The 15,309-nt window shown below is 32.4% G+C and overlaps 1 long non-coding RNA gene across 1 annotated transcript; it reads right to left on the reverse strand.

Annotated features, from left to right (window-relative positions):
• Nucleotides 1-2,924: 2,924 nt before the first annotated feature.
• Nucleotides 2,925-15,289, reverse strand: LOC127499162 (uncharacterized). The gene is made up of 5 exons (XR_007926060.1): nucleotides 15,206-15,289; nucleotides 11,258-11,354; nucleotides 10,739-10,790; nucleotides 4,809-4,955; nucleotides 2,925-4,538 (listed from the first exon to the last, which is right to left on the reverse strand). It is a non-coding gene; the product is annotated as an uncharacterized LOC127499162 (long non-coding RNA).
• Nucleotides 15,290-15,309: the final 20 nt, after the last annotated feature.

Here is a 15,309-nt window from a genome sequence, read left to right on the forward strand (position 1 = left end):
TGAATTTTTCTACTGTACCTTTTAAAGTGTATATTCTATCCCCCAACTCTAACCCTACCTATCACAGAAAACTTTCTGCATTTTGACATTTTTTAAAAACATTACTTAGTATGATTTATAAACCACTTTCCTCATGGGGACCAAAAAAATATCCCCAAAATGATATTGCCATCTTTGTGGGGACATTTTGTCCCAGTAACAGAGGGAATACCTGAACACATACACACACAATCTCTAAATCGGAAGTTTCTTACAGTCAGTCTTCTTTGCATTTCTCCTCAGGCTACACTGTGACTGTCGTAACTGAAGGACACTGAGTATTAAAACACAAACTGTCATACCTGTAAGATACAATTGTCTCATATTTCCTTCCAGGGATTTTGTCTGTACATAAATGTTGTAACAGAAGAACAGAAATGTGACACAGTTTATTGTACCATCAAAGATGAAATAACATCAGAAAAGCGGATTTGTACCTTTATGTAAAAGAATGAGTTGATCAGTTTGGTTAATTTGAAAATGGTTTTAATAAATCTGTAATTATGTGATTATTCAATTAGGGGAAATTTTAGAATGATTTTAGATAAAGAAAAAAATAAGGGGTTTTGCTTTTTTTAAGCAATCATTCATTCTAGATTTAGAGAATATATTATCATAGCCTTGAACTTTTTATTGTGTATTTTTTCTAGTTTTTAAGAGTGTTGAAATGATAAACTTGCTCAAATTTTTATATTTTTGGTTACCCAAACTCTCCCTCTGTAATTTATTTATAAGTTATTCGTTTAAAATCAGGGAATTTTTTAAAGTTTACAAGTATTTTTCAGTTAACTGGCATGAATGTGTACAATCTGAAGTGTTTATATAAGAAATAATCATTGCTCCCAATACTGCAGTCATGCCAAGCATTTTACAGAACAATTCACAAAACAATTTTCAAAAAAATGATCAGAACATCAGAATTTTTTTTACATAATCAGAGAGCAGCTTTATTATACCAAACTGCAGAAAACAATTTCGATTGTTTTCTGTACAAGTTTGGTGTATTTTCTTTTCTCAAAGGTAAAAAATGCTATCATACAAAATAACAAAATTAACTTTTAGACTAGTCAAGGCCATGAACAAATCTATTTACCAGTAAATGTGATTGTTTTAACAGATTAAGTTTGAAGAAATCAGTCCAAATCTGACTTATCATCAACTAGTAATTTCTTGAAACTAAATCTTTTGATTTGAGTGTGTTTTACAGCAGCACACACACACACACACACGCACACACACACACACACACACACACACACACACACACACACACACACACACACACACACACACACACACACAAGCTGTTCTCCTGTCAGATTCTTGCCTTATGTTAAGTTTGTGCTAGGGTCAGTGTTTGATTTCTGTCAGCAGATTTGGTGAGGAGTAATAGAAATCCTGACAGTCTCTAAGCTCTTGTGATGGTCTGTGGGATTCTCACTGGGAACTGGCAAGAAAACTGGTATGAATGAATGAGAAACAATCCATCATTACACCAAATAAAAGAGGGAGGCAGAGAGAAGTTCACTGTGATAGGCATCTGCGTCTCTCTCTCTTTTACTTTTTCCTGGATGAGTTAAGATGTTCCCGTGGGATTGTGAGGTTTCTGTGCTTTCCAGGATTCGTTACCACATTGGGAACAGCAATAGAAACGAAACATGTCAAGACCCCGCATGCAAATGCAAGCACACATGCTTATTGTAAATAACCTTGGAAACATGTCCAAACCATCGCCCTGCTGCTACCCTTCGACACCTCTGTAACACGCACATGTGCCCCTCTTCACACACACACACACACACACACATCCTTAAAATCTACCCACACAGAAAAAATAATCCCCTCACCACCTCTTACCTCTCAGAAAAAATTTGCAAATACTTTTGTTCTAACTTTAGAGAGCACACACACCTCTCACGTGTGCAACATAAAATCACCCAGTTTCACTCTACAAGTCCTGTCTTGTTGACGAGAATGCAAGACACACAGGAGAGAGAGAGAGAGACTGAGAGGAAGAGTTTTGGATTTTCATCACTCAACTCTCAACTCTATTTACATAAATGTGCTCATTAAAACAGAATTAAGTTGTATAGCTCAGATTACTACAAAACTTACATTAGATGATACATTAAAGGATTAGTTCACCAAAAAATGAAAATTCTGTCATTTATTACTCACCCTCATGTCGTTCCACACCTGTAAGACCTTTGTTCATCTTCGGAACACAAATTAAGGTATTTTTGTTGAAATCCGATGGCTCAGTGAGGCCTCTATTGAGAGCAAAGCCACTGAACCTCTCAAGGTCCATAAAGGTACTAAAGACATATTTAAATCAGTTCATACAGTGGTTCTACATTAATATAATAAAGTGATGAGAAAACTTTTTGTGTGCCAAAATAACAAATTTTCAACAATATCTAGTGATGGCCGATTTCAAAACACTGCTTCGGAGCTTTACGAATTGAATCAGTGGTTCGGAGCGCCAAAGTAATTTCAGCAGTTTAGCCGTTTGATAGGAGATGCGAATCACTAATTCAAAACAAAAGATTCTTAAAGCTCAGAAGCTTCATCAAGCAGTGTTTAGTCCATCACTAGATATTATTGAAAAGTCGTTATTTTGTTTTTTTGGCGCACAAAAGGTATTCTCGTCGTTTTATAATATTAAGGTAGAACCACTGTACTCACATGAACTGTTTTAAATATGTTTTTAGTACCTTTCTAGATCTTGAGAGGTTCGGTGGCTTTGCTCTCAATAGAGGCCTCACTGAGCCATCGGATTTCATCACAAATATCTTAATTTGTGTACTGAAGATGAACGAAGGTCTTACAGGTGTGGAGCGACATGACAGGTGAGTAATAAATGACATTATTTTCATTTTTGGGTGAACTAACCCTTTAAATGTCCTTGTAAAGATGAAACATTAAAATTCAAGTAAAATAAAAGATGATATAATCTTACCACAATTATCTACTACAAATTAAATTCATGTACAATGTCAAGTACAAAGCAGGGTTATTATAATTAACTAAAACTATTAAAAAATGTCCATAACTAAAATAAATAAAATATTATTAATAATATTTTCGTAAATAAAATAAAAATAAACATTAACTGAAATGTATTATTTATTTCAGCTTAGTTGCCCAAGTAACATTTCTCATTTTTACTTAGTTTAACTTGATGTACTAAAATAACTAAAAATGAAAAATGTATAAAAACTATATTTAAAACCCCCCACAAAACTTATACAAATAACAAAAACGCACAACAACATACTTTAAAATCAAAATTAAAAATTAAACTAATTCAAAATATTAGAAGAAAATAACATCTCAATGATACTAAACAATGGTACAAAGAGTGCTGTTGTTACAACCTAACTCAATACTCAAAATGTGAGTTCACACTTTATCCATGTATTTATTTTGTTAATAAAATAAAAAATAAACAGTAAGCTAACAATTCCTCCAACTCCCCCCTATTATATTTGAAGCATTTTGTGCAATTTCAGCAGAAGTCAATGAGGAAAGTTGTATTCCTCCCTGTCTGATCAGACATGATCGTTTTTGTTTTGTTTTCACATTTAAAATAAGAAATCAAACAAGAGAATTTGCTGATTTGGATGACACAGATTATTTAACATGCTGACCACAACTCAAATTATAACCCAGAAGACAAATATTGTTTTTTTCCCCCTCAATAAATCCCTTATATATAAGCCCTATCCTCCATATTTCCTGATGTTTTTTTAGTCCAAAGTGAAAATGCCTGTATGTCAAATTTTATTTATTTATAAATATATAAAATAAATAATATATCATTATAATATGTCATTTATATCAAATGATCATCATAACCATTTCAGTGAAACTATGATATGAATTTTGTTTTACCTGAATTCCAGGATTTATTAGTATTTGGTGTTTCTTCTTCAAGGTCACAGATTTACTTATTTGATCATACTGCAAAAAAGTTATTTTCCTGATTTGTTATCACAGCATTTTTTGTTGTTGTTGTTAAAACAACTTAGACCATTTATGTGTTTCAGATAACATACTATTTTGTGTTTCTGTTGATTAAACCAATCTCCTTCATTGTATTAACTCAATTTTTTTATTTCAATGAACTCAACATTTTAAGGCAACCAACTTTTTTAAGTTAATCCAACAATAATTTTTTAATGTTCAGTGGCCTATTATAGTGCAAAATCTTAAATATTTATTGATCATTTTATGTTTCTTTGTTTCTTATTTATCAAAATCTTTATATTCATTCTAATTTATAAATTAGATTAGGACTGCCTAAAGCTTTAGGCATTGGCTTCTTTTAATGCATCATAATTAATGACTTCCTCTGTATACTGTATTTAATCCCATGCAAGGAATAATGGGTCAGGAAGAAGATTATAATCTAGAGAAGATCCATGGATTAACCAGTGAAGATGAGTCATGGAGTGAAAGAATGCAGAATACACCTGCTGAGCTTTAACAGCAGACACCTGCTGAAGAACAGAGAAGCGACTCGGCTAAGACAAATAATACGTGTCATTATGGCTTTAGTACACTGTAAAACACGCCTGCAAATGAAAGGATGGGGCAAAGGAGAGAAAGGGGCAAACGTGTATACAGCGGAGGAGGTAGAGAAGCAAAAAGTGCCCACAGTAACACAACAGGTTCAACCTGAACTGAATGCTAACAAAGGCTATGATTACAAGGTGCTGAAAAAATGAAGGAAGAGACAAACAAACAGAAAGAAAATGAAACGGGACCTTTTGTTCCGACGTGATGGCTTTTGAAAAGTCAGGGCTCATCGTGGAGAGCTCCTATTCCCCTGCGCCTCTGTGTCTGTCTATATGTCCATCTCTTCATCTGGATTAACCTCTCTTCACCACACAGAGAAGACGGTTAGCACAAGTCTGCACAAACAAACCATTATTGCATTAACACTGACCTAGACAAGTGACAACTTTACAAGAAAAGTCACACACTCACAATTAGGACATCCCATAGACTAAATCCTACACCTGAATTTTTTTTAATTTATTAATTTATATAATACATTATATACTTTATTTCATGTTATACTTTATTTTTAAATACTGTATTTTATTGTTTTTTAAGCATATACTTGTGAACTCATGCATATGCAAACCTAGAAATCATCATGTGCACACAAACACACTTTTACATGTACACACTCTTAAAAATGCTGGGTTTAAAACAACCCAAGTTGGGTTGCAAATGGACAAACCCAGCGACTGGGTTTGTCCAAATTACTGTAATGCTTGCTTAAAATGAACCCAAAATATGTTGGAAACTAACATTTATTAATATGTTTAATAAATGAACTATGTTTTTTAATATGTTTATGAAATGAATAATAATGAAACAATAAACATTTATTAAATTGCTCATTAATAAATGTTCACCTTTTGATTATTATTGTTGCCTCTACTAATTATGTGTCTGATTCTTAATTTCCAACCTATTTTGGGTTCATTTTAAGCCAGCCATATAGTAATTTTTAAACAATAGTTGGGTTAAATAAAACTGCCCAGCACGTTGGGCAAACAACCGCTGGGTTCAAACAACCCAATCGCTGGGTTTGTCCATTTTCAGCCCAGCTTGGGTTGTTTTTAACCCAGCATCTTTTATGTGCATATGACATGTAATCAAGTAGATGTAAAGATTAAATCTATGCATGAAGTTCAAAATGGTATATTTAATCCTTTATGGGATGATGAAATAATAAAATGCAGAATAAAGTCAATTACAGAAAAAAAGTAATTGTGCCAAATTTATCTGTATATGTATCTATAGGACGTATCATTTTTCTCACACTCTAAAAAATGCTGGGTTAAAAATAACCCAAGTTGGGTTTGATTCAAATGTTTGATCCAACCTGATGGGTAGTTTTATTTAACCCAACTATTGTATAAAAATTACTAGATTGCTTGATTAAAATGAACAAAAATGATGGAAATTAAATTAATACATTTAATAAATAACAATTAAATAATGAACATTTATTAATACGCAATTTAATAAATGTTTATTATTTGTTACCGTTTGATTATTACTGCTGCCTCTACACTCTAAAAAATGCTACCGCTGAGTTAAAACAACCCAATCGCTGGGTTTGTCCATTTTCAACCCAACTTGGGTTGTTTTTAACCCAGCATTTTTTAGAGCGTAGCAATTATGTGTCTGATTTTTAATTGTCAACCATTTTGGGGTCATTTTTAAGCCAGCCCTGTAGTATTTTTTAAACAATAGATGAGTTAAATAAAACTGCCCAGCAGATTGGTCATACATTTAACCCAACTGCTGGTTTTGTCCATTTTTAACCCGATTTGGGTTATTTTTAACCCAGAATTTTTTAGAGTGTATATAAAATAAATAAAAACAATAAAAATACAATCAGCCAATAAATATATAATAAATAAAAATACACAATATTAATCTATCTGTATATATATATATATATTATATATATATATGCACAAATTAATGATACAGCAGATCCTATCTCTCTTTATTTTAAATTTAACCGTTACAAATTTAGCCACTGGTAAATTCTATGAATGATTTCATTATAAAGTGTGGCCCAAAACACTGCAGGTCATAAATATCTTAAAATCATTCATGAGTATTCCGACAATGAAAAACATCCAAAACAATTCGAAATACAAGAAATCCCATTATACCTTTATCATACCATTATACCTTTAGCAGACTAACATATATTAGATGCAATGATGGCCATAATAGGCCCATAGGCTCCATAGGCCCATAGGACACAATAGGGGAATCAATCACTATGCACATTATGTTTCAGCAGACGCTATTATATTTGATATCTGCTTTGGCATGCAGCATACATCTACGCAAAGAAAAATATATATGAAATGATTGTAAAATGCTGCATTGTGCTGCCCATGAACGAATGGATCACAGCGTCTTATACAAACAGTCATACTGCTGCTCTCAATTTCAACATTGCATTTGTGTATCCATTACCTAATTATTTTGGCTTTTACAATCTTGCTATGAGAACATTTTAATTAGTCTTTCTAAGTCAAATGTTATGACACATGATGAAGGTATGGTTACACCCTGTTATCCTCTAATGGCTGTCATTCTGATTAAACGAGTCACAGCCGCGTTATGCTTCATTTCTCCCTCATGGCTGCGCTCACATTTGGACTGAGGTGTCATTGTCATTGTTGTCTTTTGGATCAATGTTCAAATACCTCATGCGTACCAAGACAAGTCTAAACCTGTGGAAGTTTTAGGAAAAGCCTGCCTTACCACAACCCTCTAACGAACCTTCATTCCATTACAAAAAAAAAAAGAAAGAAAGAAACCCACTTCCGGAGAAAAATGGAAAGGCCAAAAATAAAGTGGCTACCTACTTCATTGCTGCTGCAATCTCTAACGTTCATGCATTCTTCACTAATGAAACAGGACCGAGTTTATTCGCTATTTCAAAACCCATTCGTCAGGTTTTCATTACCTTTGGTCTGTAACTAACGTTTTTGTGCTGGAGGTGATTTTAAATACAGCCACCCCCATATGACAAGACAAAGAAGTGACATTAAAAGAGAAGATGAATTTTAAGTCTGGAGGTGAGAGTCTGAAGGTGTGTGTAGAGCCACTCAACTGTGATCAACTCATTTTTCATGGCCCCATAATGTCTATGACGAAGAATTATCTATTTTGAATAAATAATGTTTAGTGCGGGTGTCTAAATCAAGGTGTGTCATATAGACTACAAACTGAAGTTTCCAGAATCATATAAAGTAAAGAGTAAAATGTATTTATTATAGGAAAATTATTTTTCAATTAATCAATTATTTTTAAATTCAAATTTTTAAATGTAATTATTTTAACAGAGAAGTCCACACGGCTCACAATGCAGCTCCTACTCGAGGAAAAAAGGTTAAAATTATTCCAAAAGAATTCTTAATTATTGCATGATTTTTCTTCTATTTAAGGTTCTTTTAGCTTTTCATTTGTAAACTTGAGGGAGTGAAATTGGAGTCAAATCAGCCAGCGCAACATGAAGAAAATATTACATTTCAAAGGAGAGAGGCTATAAAGGAAGACTAAAGTGCTATTAAAGTATGAGCCTGCAGGTAGCATGAATGCAGGTAGAGCTGTAGAAACGCCTGACTTAGAGGGAGGAAATGCAGACAACTGGTCTGTCAGCTATTCTGAATAACCCCCTGAGCACACACACACACACACACACACACACACACACACACACACACACACACGAGTATCACGAAAGCATAAGAAGGATCAAAAGGTCATGAAGTCATAAACAGAATCAAATAATTGTCCAGTTTAGTAATTCAAGCAATGTTTTGCATCAGTTTCTTTGCTGCTTAATATTGTCTCTTTGCTGTGGAAATTCTCTTTTGATAAAGAGTCTGTGAGAAATTCAATAGCAACAATCAGAAAAAATAATGAAATATAATCTTTTCTATTGTTAAAGGGGGTAAAAAAAAAAACACTTCTCATTAAGATTAGCAATTGCAAGTAGTCTAGCAAGTTTCAATACCAAGAAGTGACTGATAAAACAGATGTTTTGAAGATTTATTTTTTTTAGGGGAAAATAAAAACAAAGTATAATCAAATGTTGGGAAATGTTGGGTGAGAAAAGAGTTCATAATGAAAGATCTGATTTTTTCTTCCTTATCAGATGCACTGACACAAACAAACCGCACTAAGTATTACATTCTCACCCTTATCTTGTTCCAAACCCATATGACTTTCTTTCTTCTGTGGAATACAAAAGGAAAATTATGAAGAATTGTACCAATTGTTTTGTTTTTTTTAAAGACATTTAAGTCATTACTCACTGAAAGCCATTACCATCATATGGCTTCAGAAGACTTGGTTAATAAACCACAGAAGACATTTAGACCAGTTTAATGATACTTAGTGCTGTTGCATCTTTTTTGAAGCTTTAATGCTGCAGTCTGTAATGGAAAGGAATGACCTGCACACTCATAGATTATATCATCTTCTTAGTTCCAACAAAGAAAGTCAACCATAGTTTATGTTCTTGCTCTGCTGTGTCAAATAAACCTGCTATTTTAAAATTATGATGCAAAAGAGATATAGATATTGCATAATTTCAGTGATCACTAAACTATGTACTCACTTTTGGTGAAACATTTTTACATAAATATTTAAAAACTTTTAAAGTTGTGAAATTAATTAAATATACCTTATGAATTAAGTAAATATAAATAAAAAAACATAAGTATTTGAACTACATATAAAACAGAGCAGACAAAACAAGTTAAAGTAACTCAAATATCTGAGTAAGCCAATTAAAAATAGAGCAATAGTGCACATACACTAACATAACTACAGACTATCACTGAATACACACATAGTTCTTGCTTTCAAAAGTGATGTGACATGTCGCCAAGTATGGTGTCCCATACTCAGAATTTATGCACTGCATTTCACCCATCTCACCATAAGCGATTGGTGCCTTGCTCAAACGGCAGTTGTGGTATTGAGAGTGGAAGAGAGCACTGTTCATTCACTCCCCCACCTACATTTCCTGCCGGTACTGAGACTCAAACCCGCGACCTTCGAGTTGCAAGTCCAACTCTCTAACCATTAGGCCACAACTGTATAAAGTATAAAATATTTATAGCCACAAAATGTTAACGTAGTAGAAACCCCTTAAATTCTTCTTCTATATTAATTTTGTGCTAAAACAAACTAAATAATAATAATAATAAACAGTGCAATTCCAAGAGGGTCCTTGCACCTTGGCCCTAATTACACTTAATTTCAACATTTACTCTCCTTACAGTCTTATACAATTTCCCATTTTTTGCATGTGATTGAAGAGTAAGAAAATATATTTCATTTTTTTTTTAATCAACAACATGTTGTGCATTAAATATCATATTACACCAGGGTTTCCCTGACTGGGGTGCGTGAAGGAACTGCAAGAGTTTGTAAGTTTAATGAAAAGCTATTAATTAAATCATAAAAATGTAAAATGAAAATTAATCATTTTAAAATAAAAACAATAAAAATAAAACTTACTAAAAAAGATGAAATATTTTGTTTACCTGCATGTCATGTGACCATTAACCGATATCAGAGAACCGTGAACTTCATTATTTTATTATTAAAAATAGAAAGCTTTTGAAAGGTTTTGTAACATTACCACTACCGTTCAAAAGTTGGTAACTACAGTATTTTTTTGGGAAATACTGTAAATTAAAGAAATTAACACTTTTATTTAGCAAGGATGCATTAAATTGATCAAAAATGACAGTAAAGACATTTATAATGTTGCAAAAGCTTTCTATTCAGATAAATGCTGTTCTTTTGAACTTTCTAATCATCAAATAATCCTAAATAAAAATTGTACACAACTGTTTTCAACATTGATAATAATAATAAATGTTTCTTGAGCAGCAAATCCTCATATTAGAATGATTTCTGAAGGATCATGTGACACTGAAGACTGGATTAATGATGCTGCTTTGCCAACACAGAAATAAATTGCATTTTAAAATATATTCAAATAGAAAACAGTTATTTTAAATTGTAAAAATATTTCATAATATTACTGTACTTTGCTGTATTTTGGATCAAATAAATGAACCCTTGGTGAGCAGAAGAGACTTCTTTTAAAAACATTAAAAAATCTTACCGTCCAAAAACTTTTGACTGGTAGTGTATGATCTGAATGTGCTTCATAAAAACTAAAACAAACATAACAGAAAAAATATGAGCCTTTGCTACAGCATTTGACTGGTTTAGTTAAAATATTCATTTTAAGTGGCTAGACATTTTTTAATTTAGTTTTTACTTTTTTTTTTTTTTTTTTGCCATTGTGTACTAAAAATATTGTTGTGATGCTCCTCAAATAACTTTGGATAAAAGCATCTGCTAAATGACATTGTAAATGCAATAAACAGAAGTATTCATCAATTTAATTATTAATAAACAAATGATTACATAAATTAAAATGAAGATAACGGAAGAATTATTACACTAAGGCAGTGCATCTCACAGTATTTAATAAAATAATTAATGAGTCAACAATAATTATAAAGGCTTAAGCCATAAATTACAGTAGTAACATGTAGAATAACAGAGTTTCAGGAAGTAAAAAACAAATCATTTTCTGGTATTTCCCAAATACGTCAAAAAGAAAAAAAGGGATTACCTCAAACAATTGTCCTGGGAATCATTTTCCTTTTTAGCTTGATCTCATGCACCTTCCCTGAACTTCTGCATCTTAGTCTTTTTTGAAAGGCCATTTCCTGCAGCATAGATTTTTTGATCAATAATCAATTTTCTGGTATATTACTACATAAGCTTATAAGAATGAGAAAAAAAAAAACACATGACAAATCATACACAACTGAACTGCAATGTCTTCACAATTTTAACAAAAACACCTGTCACCAAAGTCAAAACAACTGTTAAAGTCTCGAGACCACAAGCAAACGCTTTTGTGACATTTTTCTCTAAAAAAAATAATTTAAGAAGCTTTACTAAAGATCTTAATCTGAAACTTTACAGTACATTCCATCAGGCGTGCTGTTTCCTCCTGAGGACAGACCTTAAGGGAAAGAATGTTCCTTTTCTTCCAAGGGTGTCAGTGCAAGGGCGTATTTCACCACAACCACAGAGATAGAAGCATTATTAATCATTTATAATTAGTGTTGAAAACATCACAGAAGGGAAGCCTGATGCTCTGAACCATCTGATGCATACTGTGGCATTTCTCCAGTGTTTTCTATATATATATTTTTGTGCTTATTATAAAACTTGCCAAATAAAAATGTGATTTCAGATCTTGCCTCAAGTCAAATCATCATTCCAGATATATGCATTCCATGGAAATATAAGAAGAAATATGATACCTTGCTGCTCGCCAGAGATATTTCTGTTCCTATTTTTTACAGGTCATTTTTGTAGCTAAATATATATATATATATACACTACCGGTCAAAAACATTACTATTTTTAATGTTTTTGAATGAAGTCTCTTATGCTCATTAAGGCTGCATTTATTTCATAATAAATACAGAAAAAACAATAATATTGTGAAATATTATTACAATTTAAAATTATGGTTTTCTATTTTAATATACTTTAAAATATAATTTATTTCTGTGATGCAAAGCTGAATTGTCAGCATCATTACTCCAGTCTTCAGTGTCACATGATCCTTCAGAAATCATTGTAATATGCTGATTTATTATCAATGTTGGAAACAGTTTTGCTGCTTAATATTATTTTATAACCTGTGATACTTTTTCAGGATTCTTTGATGAATAAAAAGTTAAAAAATATCAGCATTTATTTAAAATAGAAATCTTTTGAAACAATATACACTACCGTTTAAAAGTTTGGGGTCAGTAATTGAAAGAAATTAATACTTTTATTCAGCACGTATGTGCTAAATTGATAAAAAGTGATAGTAAAGATTTATATTGTTAGAAAAGATTTATATTTTGAATAAATGCTGTTCTTTTTAACCTTTTATTCATCAATGAATCCTGGAAAAAGTATCACAGGTTACAAAAAAATATTAAGCAACACAACAGTTTTCAACATTGATAATAACTGAGTATCAAATCAGCATATTAGAATGATTGCTGAAGGATCATGTGACACTGAAGACTGGAGTAATAATGCTGAAAATTCAGCTTTGCGTCACAGAAATAAATTATACTTTAAAGTATATTAAAATAGAAAACCTCAATTTTAAATTGTAATACTATTTCACAATATTATTGTTTTTTCTGTATTTATTATGAAATAAATGGAGCCTTAATGAGCATAAGAGACTTCGTTCAAAAACATTAAAAATAGTAATGTTTCCATTTAAAAAAAAAAAAAAAAATATATATATATATATATATATATTTTTTTTTTTTTTTAAACTACACATTTATTTTTATTTATTTATTTATTTTTTTTAAATGTATTCAAATTATTGTGAGGAAAAATGTCATCCATTTTATTTCCAAGCCATAATCAATTAAATGTTTTTGTAATTAAAATAATGTTGGACATTTTGCATAGGTGTACTACTGATCAGGAAATAATAATAGTCCTGGTACATACACTTGATGATCTAAATGTTTGCCTTCCACAGGCCCTCCACACCCATTGACATCTGAATATGCGTGCAGTGATGACACATTTCTCACATCAGTAACTATGACATGGGTGTACCTCCTCTCTACAAAAACGGAATGGCTATAGATACTTTTATCCATCACAAACAGGTGAAAGGTCATAGAATCATCTTTACTCATTGTCTACAGTGTTTTGTCTGTCACTAGCAGGTGGAAAAAAATTAGAATACACCTATTTTGCCTAAAGGAGTGAGAGAACCCTAAAACAACATTAATATGTGCGTCATTTCAGTTGTGCCAAGATGTAATTGATGATTATCAGCCTGTTAGAGCCTCATAGCTCTGGGATATGATAATGGAAAAATTGCTAAATATCAGTGTTGGAACATCTCATGGTGACTCAAGGTGCTGCTTTCAGACAGAATCTTGTGGTCTTGGTCTCACGTAAACATGAACTACATATAATAATTTCCTCAACCACAGATTGACACAATATCCTCAGCACTGCAGGGAATTAACAGGACCTCAATGGCTTTGAACTACTTGGCTACTATACTATAAAGTCAGCATTTCAGTTCATTAGAATATAAAGCCTGGTCTGTGGAATAATTTTATTAAATAAATTTTATTGAACGATATTGAAAATACACTATTGTCTATGGTGGTTACTAATACCAGATGTGGTATTAGTTTGGTCTGAATGTAGGTCTTCAGAAAGATCTTAACTCCAAGCTGCTTTCTGGAAATATAGCAGTGTACCCAAAAATCATGTCAAATATGTCATTGTGTGGTACAACAACAGAGACAAACCATGACAGGGCTGATATTGACATTTATGAGTACCTACTTTAAGAAGGTACACTGGTGCCATCTACTGTCCAAAACAGATTCCAAGTGTCAAATTCTAAATGTTTTATACCAAGTTATATGAACTCGTCATCAAGAAAGAAAGAAAGAAAGAAAGAAAGAAATGTCCCTTTTTCAGGATACTGTCATTTAAAGATACTTTTGTAAAATCCAAATAAGCTTTAGGCTACAGAACCTTATTGGAAAGGGTTTAAAAACAATGTTGTTCATGCTTGTTCAGTGAACCACAATTATTGTGCATGCACATGTGGAACTGTCCTTAAGACACTAACAGTTTACAGGTGGTAGACAATTAAGGTCACTGTTACAATAACTTAGGACACTAAAGAGACTTTTCTACTGACTCTGAAAAACACCATGGAGAAAGAGACCCAGGGTCTCTGGTCACCTGAATGAACATGCCATCCTGCTGAAGGAGGCATGTGGACAGAGCAATAAACTGCAATGTCCATAATGTAAGAGCTACAGGCCTTACAAGGACAGCTGATCGTTCATGCGGTCAAACCACGTGTAACCATATGTCCCCACAGACGTTCGAGAACTTGCAAATGCCTTGGTGAAAGAGTGGAGTAACATATTAACAGCAAGAACTGGCAAATCTGGCTCAATCCATGAGGTTGAGATGCACTGTCTGTATTACAAAAGCAGCTTGTGGCCACACCACATACTGCTACTTTTGATATTGACCAGGGATATCCAACTCTTGAAAGCCAAGGACATGATGGGACATGATGATGTCCCCTTCCTAAATTATAAAGGTAGCCTACAGTATCCATGTATTTTCATGTATACAGACCACTTTAAAGACTACTGTCTGAGGAAAATAGTAAACATGATTTTTTATAAAGACAGCATGTTGTTTTCCAAATTAAATAATTGACTTTTATTTTGACATTGTAACGTATATTAAATATTAAATTATTTACCTTATTATTTACCCTAAGTAAACAGCGTCAATTTTTTTTTAAACAAAGTACTAGTTTTCTGTCAAAAATTAGAGTATTAGAAAAAGATTTAATTCCAATTTTCACATTTAGTTTTAAAAGTGTTTTTAACTGCTCCAGTCCAAAGCAGCTTTACAGCCTCCATACTGTCAACATCAAACTAAACGTGGTCAAAGCAGTTAATCGAGAAAAATGTTATTGTGGACTCACTTGTTCTCCATCATTCACACCGCCCATTAAAACGACACAATCCCCCTCAGAGATTTTTTTTTTTGGCTTAGAATGCGTGCTTCATCACATCCCTCAAATTTTAC

Source organism: Ctenopharyngodon idella, chromosome 17, assembly GCF_019924925.1.
Source record: "Ctenopharyngodon idella isolate HZGC_01 chromosome 17, HZGC01, whole genome shotgun sequence".
Classification (NCBI taxonomy): domain Eukaryota; kingdom Metazoa; phylum Chordata; class Actinopteri; order Cypriniformes; family Xenocyprididae; genus Ctenopharyngodon; species Ctenopharyngodon idella.